Source organism: Arachis ipaensis, chromosome B07 (genome assembly GCF_000816755.2).
Source record: "Arachis ipaensis cultivar K30076 chromosome B07, Araip1.1, whole genome shotgun sequence".
Classification (NCBI taxonomy): Eukaryota; Viridiplantae; Streptophyta; class Magnoliopsida; order Fabales; family Fabaceae; genus Arachis; species Arachis ipaensis.
Window position 1 is genome coordinate 115,375,971 of NC_029791.2, and position 9,426 is coordinate 115,385,396.

A 9,426-nucleotide genomic window follows, 5' to 3' on the forward strand; every position below is an offset into this window, starting at 1 on the left:
TTTGGCGAAGCATAGCTTCCCCGATTTTTGTCGAACTTGTTTAGAAATAAAAGTGTGTTCGAGACATTTATACCATTAGAAGAACGGAGGAAAAATGATTAAAAATAAAAAAGTTATGCACGTCAGAAATTTGAGGTAAAAAACTGAAATTCTGTAGCTTTTGAAATTTAGTGAAATTTCTGGAAAAACGCATGTCCACGCGTACGCGTGACATGGAATATTTTGCGTATGCATATACCCCCTTCGTGGACAAATGCTACTGCCTAGTTTGCATGCGTACGCGTAATCAGGGGATGCATACGCGTCTTGGCCTAAACGCGTATCGACGAATACACGTGACCCACGCGTACGCGTGGCCCTGTTTTCAGCAAAAACTGATTTTGTGTTTTAATGCTCAAACTTGAACCTCTAGACTTCTATTTTCATTTCTTTAGTCTGAATATTATTATTAAGCTTAACAATAGGATGAAACTAGGAAAAAGGAGGTAACTTAGAGATGAAGGAAGATAACTAAACTAAGGATTGGAGAAGATGGCTTTTGTTTTAATAAGATGATGGAAGAGAGATATATGATGCAGTTAAAAGAGTAATGTAATATTGAGATTAATGAATGAGATAATCGTGGACATTAACAAAATGAGGACGATGAGACGAGTTATGAATTTATAATTGTGTATCATAAAATATAAGAGGAATGAGTAAATGCTTATGATTTATTGAGAAAGTGCAGTAGTGTCGCGAGTATGCTGGAGATGCATATGTAAGCTAAAGATTGAACATTGTTGAGCTTGGGGTGTTGTCTCCCCCATGTTAGTCAGGGATTAGTCCTATGGATAACATTGAGTTTGGGGTGTTATTTTCCCCACGTCATCTTGGGGGTATTGTTTTTCCCATGTTAGCTTGGGGTGTTGTCTCTTCTTCCCATGTCAGCTTGGGATTCGTCCCATGGATATTATTGAGCTTGGGGGCGTTCTCTTCCCTATGTCAGCTTGGGGATTTTTCCTATGGTATATTTTTGAGCTTGAGAACATGTTGGGATGGCTACATAACCGACAGTTGATATCAACAGCCATAGGACAGGCATACATCATGTGCATATTGTTTGAATTGCCTATTTGCGAACTATTTGGGAATGTCTATGTGATTATAACATGCTATTTGTTGTACTTACTATCTGTATTACTTGTAAGTTACTTGTGTTTACCTTGTTTGCTTATTTGTCTGTGTAAACTAATCGGAGATAGAGGAACGGAGGAAATGGTGGAAAAGACTTAGTATTAAGGTCAGGTTTAAGTTAGGCTTAGATATTCTTAGAAGACTACGCTTTTATGGTTTCTGTTTAATACCTTAAGCTTTATAATCTGAGTGTCGGCATTTTAGGATTGCCTCTGGCATTCCCATGACCTTATATATTATGTGCGTGGCACCTTTACCATACTGAAAACCTCTGGTTCTCACCCTATACTGTATTGTTGTTTTTCAGATGCAGGTTGAGAGGCACCTCGTTAGGCGTCTGGACTTCTGAAGCGGAGTGGTTCCTAGGTTTCATTTTGTCATATAGTTTATGTTTATATGTACTTAACTTTCTCTCCGAATAACTTGTTTATTTTGTTCCTCTTAGAGGTTAAAGGAGAACTAGGGTTTTACCTATGTATTTGGGATTTTTGGGATATGTATATATGTATGTAAATATTCTCCGGCTAGCCTTGGCTTTGCAGGCCGAGTTAGGAGCTAGTTATTCTGTATCTTTAACTCTCTATTCTCATTTTCTGTCTATTTATACTTATTATTTTTAGATTTCTTAGCACGCAAGTTATCTCATTTACTGAGCATTGCGCTTTTGGTTTATGTTTGGTTTTATCCGTTTTTTTTTTCAAGGCTCCTAGTTAAATATCTTTCACTATTATTATTATTATTATTATTATTATTATTATATATATATATATATATTTACTTTTAGAGGTCATAATACCTTACTATCCCATTCTTATGACTTAAGCATAAGATTAAGTGTGGTAGGGTGTTACACTTGCCATTTCTTGAAGGCTTCTATTTCTCCTTTCAACAACCCCATTTTGTTGAGGTATTCTAGGACATGAAAAGTTATGTGAGATACCAAATTCATCACAAAAGGCTTCAAAATCTTGATTTTCAAACTCTTTTCTATGATCACTTCTTATGGAAGCTATTTTCAAATCTTTTTCATTTTGGATCTTTTTGCATAGAGTTGAAAAAGCAATGAAGGCATCATTCTTATGAGCTAAAAAAATAACTCATCCAAACCTAATATAGTCATCAACTACCACTAAGCCATAGTGCTTACCACCAAGATTTTGAGTCCTTTTAGGACCAAAAAGATCAATATGTAGCATTTCTAATGGTCTTTTGGTTGAGATGTCATCCTTGGATTTGAAAGAGTTTTTAGTTTGTTTACCCAATTGACAAGCATCACAAGTGATGTCTTTGTCAAATTTTATTTTAGGAAGACCTCTAACTAAATTCTTTTTCACAAGCTAAAAACTTTGAAACATGCTTGCTTGTCCCAATTTCTTATGTCATAACCATTTTTCAGATTCTATAGAAGTAAAACAAGCTACATTTTGTTCTTTTAGTTTCTCTAAGGTTAGTCCATACACATTATTGCATCTTTTAGCTTCAAACAAAATTTTACCATATTTTTTACACACAACCAAGTATTCCAATTTCTTGAAAATAACCAAATAACCTAAATCGCACAATTGGCTAATGCTTAGAAGATTATGTTTCAAACCATCAACTAGAAATATATCATTGATGAAAGTTGAGAAACTCTTACCAACCTTACCTACGGCCATAATTTTTTATTTACCATTGTCACCGAAAGTCACAAAGTCTCCATCATATTTGTCAAGCTTGATGAAGAATGTGGATTTTCCGGTCATGTTCCTAGAGCATCCACTATCCAAATACCACATATCATTCTTCTTCTAGGATGATAGGCAAAACTACACAAAGCTTTTAAGTGACCTTAGGTATCCAAATCTTTTTGGATCCTTTAATGTTAAACCATTTTTGTTGACCAAGAGTATTATATTTGCCAATTATTTTGTAACTTTTATCACCAATTTTCTTTTCAAAAATGAAACATTGAATAGGAAGATGACCATCTCTATTGTATATGTAACAGAATTTATTGGTTGCTGATTTTTTAAGAGGATTTGGGTTTTGAAATCTTTTGTCTTTAGAAGAGGAAACTTTATTTTCAAACTGTGAATTTTTTAAAACAGATTCTGATTTTTCACAATAACCCAATCTAGCTTTTTTAAAAAGAGGTCTTTGACTAGCCAACAGTTTATCTAAATTTTCAACCTCTTTATGCAACCTTACATTCTCTTCAAAGCAATTTAAATATGCAACCACTGAATGCTATTTTTCACAACTTTTAAGTTCAGCCTTAACCCGCTTATTTTCTTTAGCAAGATCAACAGTGGTTTTGGCTTTCCTTAGTTTTTCTTTGAGAAAAGCATTTTCAGCCTTTAGGATGTCATTTTCACATTCAAGTTCATGACATTGGTTCAGAAAATTTCTTATTTTCTCAGTGAGATGATCAATCATAAGATGAAGATCTTCATTAGAGGATTCAATAAAAATTACCTCATCATTATAACTGTGGTCGGCCATAAGGTAGGCTTGAGACTGGTTGTCTGAATCTTCATCTTCTTTAGAGTCATTTTTCAGATCTTTCCAAGATGCCATGAGCCCCTTCTTCCTGTCTTTTTGAGACTTGTCTTCTTTCTTCAACTTGGGACAGTCATATTTGTAGTGTCCAGTTTCTTTGCAGTTATGGCAAATGACCTTGCTTAGTTCCTTCTTTGGTCCCCTTGAGTTGCTTTCTCTGCTTCTTCCTCTTAGTTTCATTATCCTTCTAAGTTTTCTAGCAAAAAACACAAACTCATCATCTAGTAAACAATCACTAGATTCATCACCCAATGACTCATTACGAGATTTAAGAGCCACTCCTTTCTTTTTTGTATTATTTTTTATGTGAGTGATTTCATATGCTAGTAAATTTTCTCTCAGCTCATCATAAGTCATTTGACTCAGATTACTGCTTTCAGAGATAACAGTAGCATTTGTTTCCCAGTCTTTAATCAGACTTCTCAAGACTTTCCTCACCAGCACTTATTCTGAGTGAGTAATTCCCATAACATCTGAGTTATTAATGATGATAGAAAACCTCTCGAACATGTCATCAATTGATTATCCTTCCTTCATAGAGAATATCTCATACTCTTTGCTCAGCATGTCAACTCTGGTTTCTTTCACTTGTGTGGTGCCTTCATGTGTGACTTGGAGCTTATCCCAGATTTTCTATGCTGTTTTGCATCTTGAAACCTTTTGGTATTCCTCGAAGCTAATTGCACAGTTAAGAATGTTGACAGCCTTGGCATTGACTTCCACCTTTTTCTTGTCTTCTTCATTCCATTCTGCTTCGGTTTTGGGAGTGGCAACACCGTCAGCACCCGTTTTGGTGGGTATTTGAGGACTGTTCATGATTATCTTCCACAGGTTATAATCTACTGACTGAACAAAGATCTTCATTCTTTCTTTCCAATAGTTGTAGTTTTTCCATTGAAGAATAGAGGTCTGTTGTTGGATTATCTTTCTGTCAGTGTGTAAGCCATTGTATTGGAACCAATGTTGTTCGCCATCAGGATCTTTCTTCCAATTTGCAAAGCTTGATTTCTGTGAGACCAAGCTCTGATACCAATCGATAGTAATCAGTGGCTAAGAGAAGGGGGTTGAATCTTGGCCTCCCTTTGAACTTTTCTTAAAAGCTTGCTTTCTATTGAGAGAATACAAGAGAGACTTTAGTTTTGTCTCCTAACACGGTAGGAGCCAGAACAGAGTTACTTGCAAGGAGAGTTGTAAAGAAGTAAAGCTTTCATAGAGAAATCAGGAGATACTTTATTTTTGTCTCTTTTAATGCAGAACCAGAAACAGAGAAGAGAATGGAGAACGACACACAGATGTATCCTGATTCGACTACCTAGTACAATGTAGCCTACATCCAGTCTTCGTCACAACAATGATGGAATTTCACTATCCTTTTAACATATTACAATCACCAATTCTCCCTAGGATCTACCCAATCCTATCTGAGACAAGTCCATATTCTAACCCAACCTGAACTGACTAGGACTCACCCTAGCTTTCAACTGCAAGGTGTTAACCCAATTTGCAAGGGAATCCCCTAAGGATCATGACATAAAACATAAATACTCTCAAAGGATTTTTGAAATAACTTAGGCTTTTTTTCCAAGTCTAGCTCTCTACCTTTTTTCACTCATTGGCTTTTTCTTACAAACATCACCATGTTTGCCTTTAACCAATGAAACTCAGATAGACTAAACTAAGAAAAAGAAATACAACATGAAAACCATGAAGGAAAAGAACTAGAACAGCTCAGGGAGCTATGAGGACCGAAACTAGTTCTCTTTCTCTCCTTACTTCAATCCTTGGCTGTTCACCTCTATTATAGAAGAGTGAAGCTTCCAGAGCTTGAACCATCATCAGCACTTCATTTGTCTTATTCTCCAATAATCAGAATCAGCAACGGTGTTTTCAAGAGAGAGAGAGGTTAGAGGCAGTGACATGTAACCATACCTTTCTCTTTCATCCTTTTTCTTCAAGCTTCTTGAATCTGGGACGTGCATCTTTACTTTGGCACCAAGTTTGTTTCTTGACCATTGATTTAAAGTAGAGCACCATTGACTTCAATTTCTTCATAGTTTTTGGAATGGTGCTTGAGATTCAGAAGATTTCTTCACAGTTTCTTGATGAAGCACAAATGAGAAAATCACCTTTTTGTGATCCTCTGTTCGAATGAGATCTTCTCTCTTGTTGTAGCTCGTTTTCTTTCTTTTCTTACTTGAGAATGAAAATTTGCTTTTTGATATTCTCTTTGCCCTACATCCAAATCTTTCCCATTTTCTTTCTTCTTGGATGCAGAGTATGATGTGATGTGAAAAATAGAAGAGAGAGAAGAGAGAATTTGCTTTTCGGTGATATGGTGTGGTGTTCGAATGAAATAAATTTTGAATACCTAGTTGGAGTCTAAGTGAAGTGTATGGATTTTAGTGTATGGTCCACCGATTGGGCTTTATGTTGGACATTGGGCCAATTTATTTTTCTTTCTTTCACATGGTTCAGCCGTTCAAACTTGGATTAGGGTTGAAATTGAATGGTTTGATAGAGCTGAACTTGGTATTGGGCCAGCACGTGTGTGGGCTTGTTTTCATGCTTAATAGGCCATTGTGATTAATTCAATTCTGCACACTAAACACAACACATTACACACACAATTTGATAATAATTTCAATAATAATGTTTAGTCATCATCTTAATCATAGTTTAATTTTCTAAATTCAACAATATTATATAGCATTACCTTCAAATCCAATTGTTGTTTTGCCTTCTCAATCTCTTCCTGTTTAACAAAAAACAAAGCATTTATATTATCAGCTTTTTTAAGTTGTTATCAGTTATCACTAGTTCACTACTATTCAATAGAGAATGAAATTCCAAAAAATAATCTTGATCTCCTTAGGTATATTCTTAGAAAGTGGCTGAACTCGCATGTACAATGGATGCAATGCAAATACTAATAGTGAACTGAAAAACAAGCACATTGTGAGATCACAACGTTTAATCACAAAAACAAATATTTCATCCATCTTAGATGCGATAAAATTAATTTCAAAAACATTTCAATATGATTCATGTGGTTTGTATATTATATAAATTTAAAACAAAAAAAAAGCTGAAGTCTACACCATTTTAAGTATTGTGGTGAAACTGAGCAAAATGACAAGAGACAAAAAAGACCATGAATCCACGAAGCAACATCACATACCATATATTTGTTGTATAAAAGCATTAGAATGTGTTATATTATATATGCAGTACAAAGAACACAAAAAAATGTTTACTCTATCATATCACTATTATTAATTATGCCAGATTCCTTTTTCATATACGTAGAGAGAGATGATAGAGTAACTAAAAGTACTGGGAACAAGGATGAGCATCTCTGCTTCGTCGTCATCTTGATCATGTTTTAGGGCCAAAAAAATTTTGCCAACTCCTCTATCTCAATACTGTCAATCACCGCATTCGTCGCATCAATTACCTGCAAAGCATATTCATATTTGTCGAACGATCAGCCCTTTATATTCATTTACTATCAAACTGAATAACTAACAACATAACTTTAATTCTTCCAATTTTCACCTCTTCATGATGTTGTAATTTATCTTTAGACTGCAAGAAAACATGATAAATTTTGTATCATTCCATTTTGATCTAGAATGCAGAGAACAAACAAGTGTATATATTGCTTCTTTGGATTCTTCTGCTCCCCCAGACCGGCAAACGATAGTTTCCCATATGATATTGCTCCCACTAATACAGATCCTTGAGGATCATTCTGTTGAAATCATGGCCAAGTGATATTTTTTAACAAGTGATCCAACTAACAAAGACATATCAAGGAAAGAAGTAATTGCATTACTTAAAGTAAACATACAATATGTTGTAAACTAAAAAGGTCTCCTGATTCTAGCAAAATTAGTAGGTAACTAATTTCTGATTAAACAATGCCAGTAGCCAAGAGAATATCTAAATCAATGATGGAAGATGAGAGGATAAGGAAGAAAATGATGATTGTAAAAAAATAAAATGATAGAAGATGAGAGGATAAGGAAGAAGCACCTGGCAAGAACAGGCCTCTTTCGTTCAAGCTGGTATCTTCTCCACCCTCAAGTGACCTCTTCCCCATGCTTTTTGCGTCCCCAATTGCCCTCTGCATTTCACACTCATTCACTTCCAATAATAATACCCTAAGTTACCAAATCTGCAACAACTTCAGAAAACCACTAAAGTCAATCACCATTATGTAATACACGTCACGAAATATCATAGTATTAATAATTAATTGATAATAATAATAAAAAACAAAGAAACCCTAGCAACAATAGCAATGACAAACTAGAACAGATCTAGAATACCATAACATAACATAACAATACAAACAAATAAAACTAGAAATTTCACTAAAATCTTCAAATTCCAAGCTTGCCAAACTCCAATCCCGCAAACGAGCAATCTCGACCACCAAATTCCACGAAAAATTTGAAGGAAAAGGGAAAAAAGAACTAGAAAGGAGCTGAACTCACCAAGAAAAGCCTCTGCTGATTGTAGAAGTGGAAGTTGAAGAACGGAACCCGAAAAACTAAACTGGATGATGCGTAAGGCACTAAGATGTTACTGATGCTGCTCTAGAGAGAGAGAGAGAGAGAGAGTTTGGTGATAGAGTTATGGTGGGATCGGAGCAACAATGGTGGGATCGGAGCAACAATGGTGGGAGTGTCGGAAAAGAGAGCGCCGACAGAGGCATTGCGGCAGAAGGGAGCGCCGACGGAAGGGGTTAGGGTTTGTAGCGACGGAAGGGAGCAGTGGTGGAGGGAGGATCGATGGAGGGTTTGCGAGGGACAATCAGAGTCACCGCCAAAGGGAGTGCCAACAGAGGCACCAGGGATGGTGGGAGTGCTGTAAAAGGGAGCGCCGACGGAGGCACTACAACCGCTGGCGATGTTCTTCGGAGTGCTGTGGTTCTTCGCCATCAGGTGTTTAGGGTTATTTGCTAGTGTTTTAATGTTTAGGGAATGGCCAGAAAGGTTTCATGTAAATTGAAAGAGTTTCGAAACTCTTTGAACTAAAGCTTTTTTTTTAAACCTTTTGGTCATACTTTTGAAGCATGCCAAAAGAGTTAAAGAAAACGATCATGCTTTTAAAACGTCACTGCAACGAAATCATGTTGCCACGCTTCAAAAGCGTGGCAAAAAAAGTGTTACCATATTTCTAATGAATTGTCATCCTCCTAAAAGCGTGGTTATTAATCTTTTTTGGCCACGCTTTTAAAACGTAGTTAAAAAAACGTGGCCGTAGACCTATTTTCTTGCCGTGAGAATAAGAAGAATTTAATAGTATTAGAGAGAAATTAAAAAAAAAATTAGAAAAGAGTTAAGAGAGAGAGATAGAAGAAGATAATTCTATTAATGAAATTTTAAATTAAAAAAACATAAATCAATAATTTTATGATTCTATCACTATTACTCTATTTATAATAAATTTTGCTCTTAATAAAAACTTTTTAATTAGACTATAGAATCCAGTTTTACTACAAAATATATACAACACAGCCAGCACAGCTACTAGAAGGAATGGAAAGTCTGCCAAATAAATATTTCTTTTCTTTAGGTTAATTTGTTATAAATGTTTGCTTCAATATCTATCATCTATATGTAACCTTAAATGTAATTTGCAATCACTTTTAGGAAAAAAAAAATATTTTAAAAATAAAAAATCAGTTTAAAAAATTATCTT